A 12,962-nucleotide genomic window follows, 5' to 3' on the forward strand; every position below is an offset into this window, starting at 1 on the left:
GTGAGGTGCCCCCATTCCCTTAGTGTAGGCTGGTGGGTCCTTGAAGAGTTAAGCTGCTGATTTCATCTCCAGGGCAGGACACAAGTGTGAGTGGGCGAAAAAGCGACGGAGACATCTCCTTGCCACAGAGAAGACTCCAACACCTACCTCAAAATCACAAGCACACAAATGTAAATCGACAAATCTGAAATGCCACTGAAAATGATAAGAAAGCAGAACATGTATATGTACACAGTACCAGTCAAAAGTTTGGACACATCTTCTCACTTATCATTGGTGAAGCTGGTCTATTCACTCTATAGAATTGTGTACCAGCCCTACCACTGAGCAACCCAAGTTATGGTCTCAAACACATTAGGATGTCGAGCAGTTCTACAAATTAAAGGGAACATATTATGCAAAACTCACTTTTTGCATGCTTTTGTATTTCCACTTGGGTCTCTACTGCTCCTATAAACACTCCAAGCATGAAAAAAACACACCCATCAGTTTTCTGTGAGTCAGTTGAAAGATTTTGGTGCCAGGAATCATATGCTTCTACAAGCCGTTTGGATGGTTCCTGTATTGTAACGTCACACTAGGGAAATTTGCAAATAACTACCCTGAAGTTGTTCTATGAAGGTGAAGGTGTTTGTGCAGGCAGAGCCGGACCGTCCTATGCGCTCACTACACACATTGCGTACAGCCCCACAAATTAACAAAGGTCCCCTCATCTCATGTTAGGGAGAGTTTGTGTATAACCAGAAAATGAAGAGAAATTATCCTTCAGGAAAAAAAAGAGGAAAAAAGAGAAACTGAGCTGAGGGAACAGCGGTGAAGTAAACCTGTGACTGTTTTTCTCAAGGTTGGATTGTTAATAAATAATAGTCTACATACATAGCCACAGGAATAAATTTAGAGGTGGCGTGCACTGCGCAGCTGCTCTCCACGACCTTTAAAGCCTCGCAGTGCCACAGTGTCATAAACCAAACTTTGAAGCTGAAAAGTGAACAGTGAACATATACTTATGTTTTTATACTGTCTAGTACACTTTTAAACTTCCCCAAACACACAAGCACAATCTAAAAGTTGCTTACTATTTCATACCACCTTAAAAATGGTGTAGTTATTTACAAGTGCTAAGTTGAGTTCTTCGAAATTTCAGTTCCACCTTAAAAGACTGCCACTATATTCACACACACACACACACAATAACACTGGCAGGCATATTTGAAATTTTAGTTAAACACTCAGGGTTGAACATACAGGGTTGGATAGCACCTCTGTTTTCTGTCATTTTCACGTGTGGTAAACGCTACTCGTAAACATGGGATGGATGGGGCATGACCAGCAACAGCTTATGTGCATAAAAGTGACAGAGCCCTTAAACAGCTCATTCTGAAAGGGGACTGAAACTGCCAAAAATAGAATTGGTGAGATCTCTTTATGCAAGAGTAATTTTGTGCTTCATCCACATGTTTTGTATAGCCCATAGACCTATTCTAACTTGTTTAAAAAAAGTATGATATGTCCCCTTTAACTCTTGACAAGGCCACAGCTGTTCACTGACAACCATTCGAAATGACGACTTCATGAAGCTGACTGAGAGAACACCAAGTGTGTGCAAAGCTGTCATCAAAGCAGAAGGTGGCCACTTTGAAGAATATAAAGTATAAAACATATTCTGGTTTGTTTAACACTTTTTTGTTTACTACATAATTCCATATGTGTTCCTTCATAGTTTTAATGTCTTCCATATTTATTTACCATGTAGAAAAGAATGAAAAACTAAGAAAAAACATTGAATGAAAAGATGTTCAAACTTCTGACAATATGTGGAAAATGGCTCAAAACCAAGGAAAATTCTCCCTGAGTGGGCATGTCCAAACATGCAATCCTGACCAAATCTGGACAACTATGCTATAACAGTGAAGGTAAATAATTATCTAATTAACCTTTTGAAAGTAGTTTTCATAGCCTTTGCACTAAACCTCAACCTAGTTTTTAATGAATGGATGAAATATTCCACGAAATTATCCCAGGAAGTCTCTGAGCATTTAGTGACATCAGGAGCAAATTATTTCTGCACAGGGACTTGGAAAGGATTTGATCTAAACGCATTAGGCCTTTGGTATTCTAAATCAGCAGATTACACATAATGAACATTTTGCTTCTAAGGAATAATATCAAGACCTTGGTTGAAGTGGAAACCAATGCTTCTAGTCACGGTGGTTCCTAAGCAACAGGTGATCTTACAATACTGGTACAGCTGTAGCAGAAATGGCTTTTCACAGCAGGGGCTGAAAGCTTCAGAAAGTCAATCCAGTACTACATCACATAGCAACCTTGAGACTCTACACCATTCAAAGCACAGGGGTGACAGCTATTTCTATTCACCACACATAAAAGGTGAAAAATAATCATTGGAGAACAATGAGACTGGATCCATCTATGACACAAGGCCTGGTCCTGTGAGCTGAATAATCAGCATTCTCCCACTCCCTGTCGTGTTTTTCAGCACAAAGCGGTGGTCTGTTCGAATAAAGGATTTTCTCAAAGCTTCAATTTTTTATCGTCTTATAAAATAAGCTTCTTATTCCCAAGAGGGGGAAAAGAAAACATGAACGCACAACATATTCTTCAGTCTGGCGCAAGCAGTAGTGACGTAGACCTAAATGGGTTGAAGAATTCTTTTTAGGTTACACAACACCAACCATGAAAATGCAACAACATTCAGACATGAAATCTTACTTATTTTCATTTTGGCTGAACTCTGTGAACTCGCATTGGTGACTTAAGGTCACTACCGTTCTTAATCCTTCCTGTTCACTTGTCAAGAGGTCATGGGACAGCCAACTGTGAAGTTTAAACTTAAATGGTGAAGCTGAATTATTGGTATTAAGAACTGTTGGTATTCATTGTTATGGTTACAAGGATAAAAGACCTAATTTAAAAAAAAAAGTCAGGTTAGATAATTACAGCATTATTTCATAAACATTGCATTGAAATTTTAATATAAAACATTTCAAGAATAAAGTCAGAAATACACACTATATTTTTATAATAAAAACAGACCTACAGACAATGGCCACAAGACACTCAAAGGAGTGTTAGATGTGCAATTTATCATACCATAACATACATATTTCCAACCCACATATCCCATCCTGATTAGACTTTTTATTCCAATGGAAATTCCAATGAGCATCAAGGGTTTGTGTAACCCGTAATGAATTATAACAATTTTAATGTTGTTTAGGAATTTAAATAGGACTTACAAAGCTACTCATGCAAGGAAATAATTTGTTACAAGCAGTTTCAAGAAGGGGCTTTTTCTACAGACCACTTGAAAAGCAATTCATTCACTTAAATATAAAGATGGTGAAAATGCAGCTGATCTTGACAATTGGACAAACAAACAAAACAATATCTTCTGGGGAAACCACGTTTAGAATTGATGGGCCTAGGATGTCCCTCATTATTGTCAAATAGTTGAACCTTATGAATGTTTTGATTAATCTAACTTAAAGGATTTTTATAAAAATGTCAAGAGAACCACAAATACTGGAATTAAACAGAGAACATAGCTAAATCCTAGCTTTGACTTGAATTTAAAAGACCCTTTTTTGGTTGTATGACTATCTATACTGAAATAAAAGACAGGTCCATATTTTCATGCTAAAACTGGAGACTGATGGCAGCTTTCCACATGCTCAACCTCCAGGGACTCCAGACTTGTCAATAATTCAGAGGTGGAGGCAGAAATGTTATAAGGCGAGACAGCACATAGTGGGCAGGGGAGGTGGAGGAGGGGCACTTACGGGTAAAGCAGAAGGGAGTAATTAAAGAGTGAGTAAAACGAGCAAAGATATACAGATGGACAGGGGATTGCATAAGTCTGATAAGACAAAGAGATGGAAAAGACACACAGGTATAAGCAATGGAGAGGAAATAAAATCCAACACACACAGAGAAGGAAAGATACACACTGACACCAACCATGAATCAAAAAGTGCTGAAAAAATGAAGAGAATTAGTGGGGTATTAGTAGAAATAAACAACTTGGTTGAATTTAATTGCCTCACCCCCTAAACAGACTATCCATTCTCTCTCTCTCTCCCTGTTCAAATCTAATCTTAAAACACATCTGATTTTTTCATGACTGTAACATACACCAGGCAAAATCTGCCTCTCTCATTTGGCCTTATATCACCTTTTAACCTTATACTTCAATCACATGGTCTGTACATCTGCGTTTCATGTTTCTGCATTAATCTTTGTTTCCATGCTTAATGTTAGAATTTAAAAAAGCTATATTGTATGCATATTTGGCAACATAAAACAAATAAATCCAATGCATATTATTGTTGTTGTTGATGATGATGATGATGATGATGATGTTGCCCTCAATGTTTTGAATAGAGGAAAAACCTGAATAAACATTTGATGGAGATCCCTTCTTGGATAAAACTCTAAAATTCAATACACTTTTCCTTAAACGGGGATATTCTTGCCAAGTAAATATCAGTCTCTCTAAGAAATCAATAAGAAAATTGTTGTGGCAATTCCCTGTTGTTTCAATAACGTAGAGTTAATCCATTTTCTATGTGCAGTTTCACACAGGGCAAATAGTAGGCTAGATAGATATAAAAAAATAGATAGTTTTTCTTACTAGGATTACCATATTATTAGAATTTTTGTTTGCATTTATTAGATTTCAGAGAAACGTAGCTATGATTTTCAGTTATATTACTGTATGCAAAAATGCATAAAAAAATAACTGCTAGTGTACCCATATTAATAGACTGGCAACTGCACATCCCATACCTTATGAATAAATTTGTTTGATTTTGAAAAATGCAGAAAATGCAACCTAATTTTAAGACTGAACTTTGTGTGAAAACATATTCCTGAAGATTTCTTTGAAACGATAAATGCAAATGGAATGAATGTGGACACAATTAATACCAGAAAACCTTATCCTAAATAACAAAAGAAACAGAAAGAAAAGGTTTTCATCTGACAGAAGCAATATTTGCTCTGTGAACAAGCACTGCTCACAAATAATATATTTCCTATAACTTAGAATGCCTTTGGAGAATCAGACAGACCACTATTCTCAACATGGTTCATGTACTGAATGGGAGTGGGTTTATAAAAAAAAAAAAAAAAAAAAAAAAAAAAAAAAAAAAAAAAAAAAAAAATCTAAAACAACTGTAGCACACATCCCTTTACCACTAAAACACTCTTTGATAACAACAAATCGCAGTCAGCGAGTCACATGTGGCATGAAAACAAACAAGAAAATGCAAATTGGCCAAAAGGAGAGAGAAAAAAAAAACCTCAAACAAGACACACATTCGGCTGCAGACGAAAGCAGAACAAAGCATGATCATGCTGAACACACTCAGCAGCCGAGAGCTTTTGAAAACTTGCACAAACAGCCGAGGGCTGTGGGGGCGGCGAAATCTGAGTGACTATATAAAAGAGAGGCAGACAGAGCTGAGCCTTTCACGTCTCCAGAGGAAAAATCTCCCAGCAGGATTTAAAAACCTCCCCTTTATCAGGTTCCACTCAGAGATTCCTCCTTGAAAACTAATAGTGCTCATTTGTAAATCTCTCTGTGTTGACTGTCACTATGTAAATGCCACCACAAGCCATTGAGAAGATCTCTTTTAGTGTGGCAGGGTAAGTCTGTGAAGTAAAATGCTTTTAAAAGAAGGATTTTTTTATCATTAGTCTTGGATCTACTTATGTAAGATAATACTCAGATCACACAGAGCCGTTACTGCAGATACAATGATCAGCCATAACATTAAGACCACCTCCTTGTTTCTACACCCATTGTCCATTCTCTCAGCTCCACTGGCCATCCGTGAGCACTTTAGAGTTTGACAATTACAGTCTGCAGTCCATCTGTTACTCTGCATACTGTGCTTCACCCCTTCTTTTCTATTTTGTTCTTTAAATGTCAAGACCTCAATAGGACCACAGAAGCAGGTATGATTAGCGTTTGGATCCACTTGTTTGTACAAGTGGATCCAACACAGCAGTGCTAGCAGTTTTAAAAAGCCCTCAGTGTCACTGGACCAAAAACAGTCCTGTGTCTGATCCACTCATACCAACACAACACACTAATACACCACCACAGAGTCAATGTCACTGCAGCTCTGAAAATGACCCACCACCTAGCAAAACATAAAATGTCTCTTTCAAATTTGTCTTTTAAAAAAACTATGGACTGATTTGAGCATAAGGAGAGTTTCTAGCTCATCTCATAGTAACTATGCTTTCATCCTCATTGGACAATTATTTTCCACATAAGCTACAGTACATTTCTATAAAAATGGGATGCTTCTTAGGGCCTGATTTATATATGTTGATTTATAAATTAACATAAAAATTACATAAACAAAGAGAACAGAGGAGCTTCCTAAACTGTATTTCAGAACAATATTAAAAGATATACGGAAATTCTAATATGTTTTAAAATATGTTATTTTTAACCCTCCAGATGGAGGCTAATGCTCAGTATGTTACTGCTCTGTATAAAAGGGCTATAACTTAAATAATTTTGATCCCACACAGGACCTTAAATATACGATTTGAGGGGAAATGCATTGATGGTGCATTCTGCAAACATGCAATTTGCGATGTGAAGATAATAGACTTTTTGAAAGAACCAATCAAGCATTGTTCCTGAAATTTAGTGCTAAAGGGACCAACGACACACGCCTTGTCTCCAGGGAAATTGAATGCTTGGGACTCACCCTAATGCCACCTCTCTGATTGGTTAAACAAGGTTTTAATGATTGTAAAGCCACAGGTTGCTCTGCACTACTGAACATCATTACTGTACCTTCTTTAGATCTGTTTTGTTATAAAGCAAGATTAAGTGAACATGCAGTTTAACACATTATGAAACCCAATCAAACAAATAAGCTGGGGGTAGGGGTGGAGGTGTTAAATATGTGTGAAAAGCATATGAGACAGTAACTAATACATTCACAAACAAAATGAGTCACCCATTCTCCATTATAGATGACCAGGGTGCTGGAAATCAATCATCAGCCTTACTCTAATGTGTTGCAATATGAGTGCGTTAGCAATGATTTTCCCTTAGCTCAGAGGTCTGCTATACGGTTAATGTTAAAGTATCCTCCCCACCCATTCCTAATGTGCCAAACACACACATGCTTCTCGGGGTATCCATATGCAAATAGTAATCTGTTGGCTTACTAATGAGGAGTCTAGGTCATGTGACAAAAATCTCCTGAAGGTGTGTCCCCATAGAGAGTGGAGGAGGAGCAGAGCTAAAAAATAAAACTGCCCTGGAGCTTACTGTTTAAAACCAACTACCTGCCACCTATCCAGTGATTCACATTATCCAACATGTGGGTTAAAAAAAATTATATTCACACACAATTCATTTTCAACCTCTTCAAAAAGTGTTGTGTGAACAGTACTGGAAGATTTAGACTTTGAGAAATGGAAGAAATATGTGCCACTTTTTCATTAGATCTGAAATAATCCACAGGTGTTTCTATCCGTTCTTGCACATGAGAAAACAATTAACATTGAACGATCACTGGATTCATAAGACTTAATTCAGAAAAACTAAGCATACCTAGTTTAGCCGGACCGCGATTAGTCATATAGCCATTGTTAAAGAGGTGTTTCTTGTATTTCAAAAACAGGAAAGCCCAAAATACATACGATTGTCATTGGAAGGTCTGGAGAACAAATAATAACAAACTATAAAAATAGTTTATCTCGTCAATTGCTAACAGTGTATGATCATGGAAAGCCTGTTATTTTCTGTTCATTCAAAGCTACAAAACTGAAGCACCGTGTTGAGATGACATTAAAGCAACTCGTTTACCAGAAAGCAACAAGATAACATTTTAACATTTAAGTTTTGAACATTTCTAAAACCAAGCATTTTAATCAACCAAGTAATCTACACTGGATAAAGGAACAGGGCATCGCTGGAACTAGATATTTATAATATGGTGTTCTAGCTTTAATTATCCAGTAATTTGGCTCGTTTTCGTGTAAAGTTAAACAAAAAGCTGTGCAGATGTAATTTACTCTTCAGAAAGTCAGTAACGGTGAGATGTGTTTGTGTATTTATGTCATTAAAGGAACAGACAACATGACTTTGTGTTTGTTAAATATATTGTATAAAACACAAAAGGCTGGGTCACAGAAACATTCTCCAAACAAAGAAGAGACTATGATAAATATAACCTCAACAACGTTCAACACATTTCTGTTCAAGGCTCTAGTAAAACACTGAGCTGCACCACGGTGGATGGTGGAGCTACAGCGCTGAATCAGTGCGAGTGTGTCCCAATTCAGCATTCAACTCTGACCCCTTGAACAATTCAACCATTGCGCATTCTGTTCACCTTTCAACAATGTTATTAAAGTGAACATATTAATGAAGGATTTAGGGCTTATGGCAAGAAATGGGATGGGGGAAAAACTGCACAGTACTCTGGATGTGTGTTCACTGCCACAAATGGGTTAAATGGGGAAGACACATTTTGTTGTACATTGTACAATGACAAATAATTGTACATTATCACATTACTATCATATTATTATCAGACAGCAAAATCCCAGACATTTTTGGTGATTTAGAAATCCCTGATGGATGCTATTCGCGCATACGTGTTTCAATATTAGGTGTCAGTCAGTCAGTCAGTAAGTGCAAATGCCTCTTCTAGGCCGGTCCGGCAGGCGGTCTGGCAAAAATCACCTATATTTCATAAGAAATAAATGTAACCTTGAAATTGCTAGCATTTTGTTTATTTAGACTTTCCCTTTATTACAACATTCATTAATTTCAGGGGATATGCTTTTAATAATTTGAAAAAAAAGAGAGTGAGATGATTTACAGTGTTAACAGGATGTTTACCCAGCTTTTGTAGTTGTGGTTTTATAGTTGCAATTAACGGAAAGAATGAACAAACCAAATGTTAAAAATGTTCATACTATATTTAATTGTTAAGGTTTCTGAGTAAAATTCTTTGAAATATGCAAAAGATTAGGACATTTGTAAAATATCCTCATAAGAATCTGTGATTTGTTAACTGTCTTGACCCTCTATTTAAATAAATAAACCATTTTCACCAACAAACTTCAGAATTTGTAAATATCAAAACATTTGATTTAATTTGTTTCCTGTAAGAAAGTAAAAAAAAAAAAAGCTGTAAAGAATTAGCATTACACGATACAGTATATAGGTTATACAATATTCAAAAAATACACTGTAAGCAGGTACACATAAAAAGCATACAAAAAAGTTCAGTTTGCAAGCAAAGATGGGTTTGTCTCTGAATACTTTGTGCCAAACTGTCAGACAGTTCAAAGATGATATTTCTCAGTGCAAGACTGCAAAGAATTAAGATTGTTTGGCATCTAATATATATTAAAAATTGAAAAACATCAAGGAATCTGAAGAAACCTCACGGCAAGGTTGGAATCTATTGTTGTATGTGTGTGACCTCAAAAGCACAAGAAACTGTGTTACTACTGTGATGAAAATAGCCACATGTGATTGGGACTACTTCACTGAATCTGTGTCCACAGAATGGGAGACTTGCATATGTGTGATTGTACCATTGGTATACCATTGGGGTATACTGGGATTTTAGGAAAACATATGCTACCATCAAGGTGATAATGTTTCCTGGGAAATCCATAGTTAATTCAACAAGACTATGCCCTGCCTCATTCTGCATGTGCTACAACAGCCTGGTTTCAGACACACAATGTGTGAGTCTGACAGGTTTGCCTGGAGTCCAGGCAGTCTCCCACTGAAAATGCATTGTGCATCATGAAGAGATGAATCAGACAACAGCGACCATTGACTCACATGGAGTTGCTGAAGTCTTGTTTCAAGCAAGGATGAAGCAAAATTCTACTTGTAAAAGCGTCCTAATTTAAAAGGTTTTAATTGTTTGGGAAGTAAGGATACAAAGGGTAATTTAAAGGAAAAAATGCTTCTAATCCAACAGTTTTAGTGTGTGGCATCATATTCTGTTTAATATTTAATCTTTATATTAAATTTATTTAATAACATTTCTTAATATTTACAAACCAATTAATATGGTCAGTTAATATATGGAAATGTTTCCTTGTAGTTTATTATGTTAAATAAAAATGTAAGAGAATAAATGAAAAAAATGGTATTATATTGCTTTTAACAAATGGTCAAATTTTCCCCATATATGAGGTTTGTATGTTTTCTACACAAGGTTAAACCCTTTTTATATTTCCTTCTTGATTCCAATAAAAAAAAATCAGCAACAAAAAAAGGTTTAAACATATCTTCCAAACTTCAAATTCAATAATGTTTATCCAATGCTTTGGTGTATATCACTACCCACTTAGGCAGGGTCAGTTATATTCTTACCATCACAGGGAATTAAGATTTCCAAACTTACACAACAGAGGAAAACCTTTCGATTTGAGAGTAGTGCCTGTTAAATACCTTTATAACAAAATATAACATTTATGAGGGTCAAGTGTAAGTACTGACAATATCCACTAAAAGCCAAGAAAACATTTTACAACATAATTTATTAAGATACCAAGTCTCTATATTCTATACCCATTATCAACAGACACCATTCAATATCCCATTAACTTCTCTATAGTAGCTGCACGTATTTTATCAGAACTGTGGTGTCATATGAGGACTTGAGAGGATCTTCTATAACACACTTCCCAGTCATTGATTACCACAGATATTAACAGACAGACAATTTGGGGCCACTTGGGGGTGTCCCGTGTATAAATGAGTATCTAGTGACTTGCACAATGCGCAGGATATGCACCATGAAGCAATCATTAGAAGACACCAGCACACATGAGAACATATGTCCAGTGGCTGCACCCCTCCAAGGGGCTCATTTCCTGAAAGAAGAATGACTCAGAGATTACACTATATCAGTCAGCATCAGCACAGTGAGATCACCATTTTATTTGTGGTGATTTATTGTTTGTCTTAAAGCTGACCTGCAATAGTCACTCTTCCCGCAACAGCATAATTTGTCAAGTATTATGGGCTGTTTGGGTTTCTTTAAAATATCATACTCCTTTTCCATAAATTAACACAGTTTACTGGGACCTTCATTGTGACATGCTTTTGTAAAAATGCCACAAGAATCAAACATAACAACACAGATCTCCTCATGTCTAAACAGCTCTGTTTAAAATGGACAGTTTCATCAACTTTTCATTTAAATGAGAATGAGTCACAGCTCACTTTGCTCTATTTAAACCTGTCTTTGTGCTCTCAAAAAAACGCACGTCCAGCACTGTGATTGGAGAGACTCAGACGAGCAGGCAGTACTACTCTAAAAAGGTATGCACTCTACATGCCCATTTTATTAGGTATTTGTAATTAACTGATTAATTTAAGAAGGCAGTCATGCTCTCGTATTCACAGTGCAGCTTGCAAAATGAAAAAACTATCATCCTCATTTGTTAAGTGGAAATAAAGACTAACAGGGCACAGAGGCAGTCATATTCTTTAAAGTAGGGCTTCAACAAATACATTTCTGAGCCTGAGAACTGCTTAAAAGTAGATCAGAAGAGTCTAAGGAAATTTGTAGAACGTTTGCGTAAAAAAGTAACAACTGGCAACAAAAGATAACACAAACCTGAAATTTTATGAAACATTTATAATAATCAATTCACTGACTGCAAGTTAAGAGTCATGATTCCTAATAAAAGCTTAACAAGCCAGAAACACAATGCAAAAGGCAGTCTCATATTTACTCATCAAACACCAGACATTATATGAACTTTGTTTTTTGGGTTAAAAAATCATGGCCTGTACTTAACCCAAAAATAGACATAAAAATTTGAGCTTGAGCTTGATCTGGTCCAAACTTAGCTCAAGACAGACATCTTTTTTCAGACCATTTACCACATTTCAACAAATTTTAGATGTAGAGGGATGTTTTTGCAGACGACTTTTCATCTTTCATATTCAGCCAAATATTAACGTTGTTCAGACAGCTGACACTGTCCAGCTTTAAAGCGTCTTTTCAAGTTTTTGCTGGGTGCCAGGATGCTTTGGGGGAAATGCTCTACAAAATGTTTCAGACTTTGAAATGTGTTATGATAGTGTTCAGAATGATAGCACAAAGAACAAAGAACATCAAACACACAGAAATATAGGGAATACAAACAGCACCTAAGTAGTAAAAAAAAGTATTTATTGAAAGAAAAATAACAAATTGAGGGCAGCACAATATGGACAAACAAGAATATATTGCATTTCTACTGCTACATCATCTGTGCCATACATTAACACCATCTGTGCAATACAACAACTCTGCATGAGTTTGACCAAAATGATGTATGTTTCTTGAGTCATGTGAAAGCCTTGATTGGTCAAAAAGCCCACAAATATGTAATATGCTGGTCTGGACTGGTCATAACAGACTAAATGTTTTTCTTGGTGCTCATTTAACACAGTCATAACACAGCCATCCAAAATATCACTATAAAATAACTACCAAATATGATCTTAAATTTCAGCTTCAATCAGAAGTCCTACACTATTTGCAATGAGCTGCCGGTAGGACAAGCTGACCAACACATTTCTGCATGATCCCTTTTAGTGGATAGGAAAGAATCACTTCACCTAACTCTCCTCTTGTCATGCCCAAAATAAATTAAAAATATCACTTACAAAGTGCCTTGCTTTGTTGTATCTTCAGATATTTATAAACGGTGTCACAGGCTTTGCTTTATGCTGGTGCCCATGTGTGTGCAGTATTTGAAGCTGATGAATGATCTCTGTGGGAATGTGGACATATGTGAGCCTCTCCTTACACAGTGGGGCCTTAGATGAAACATCAGGGCCTGTCAGGTCATTTGTACAAGGCTGACTTTTACAAACATCTCACTAACTGCTGATGCACATTCAAAGCATCGGCATGAAGCCAGTTCTACAGCCA

At 36.4% G+C, this 12,962-nt stretch overlaps 1 long non-coding RNA gene across 1 annotated transcript in view; it reads right to left on the reverse strand.

Moving 5' to 3' along the window:
• LOC136694764 (uncharacterized) overlaps positions 1-12,962 on the reverse strand; it is a 24,131-nt gene continuing 11,169 nt past the window's right edge. The window contains exon 3 of the long non-coding RNA XR_010802237.1: positions 1-147. This is a non-coding gene — a long non-coding RNA (uncharacterized lncRNA). The remainder of the gene's footprint in view (positions 148-12,962) is intronic.

The sequence above is a fragment of the Hoplias malabaricus genome, chromosome 4, assembly GCF_029633855.1.
Source record: "Hoplias malabaricus isolate fHopMal1 chromosome 4, fHopMal1.hap1, whole genome shotgun sequence".
NCBI lineage: Eukaryota > Metazoa > Chordata > Actinopteri > Characiformes > Erythrinidae > Hoplias > Hoplias malabaricus.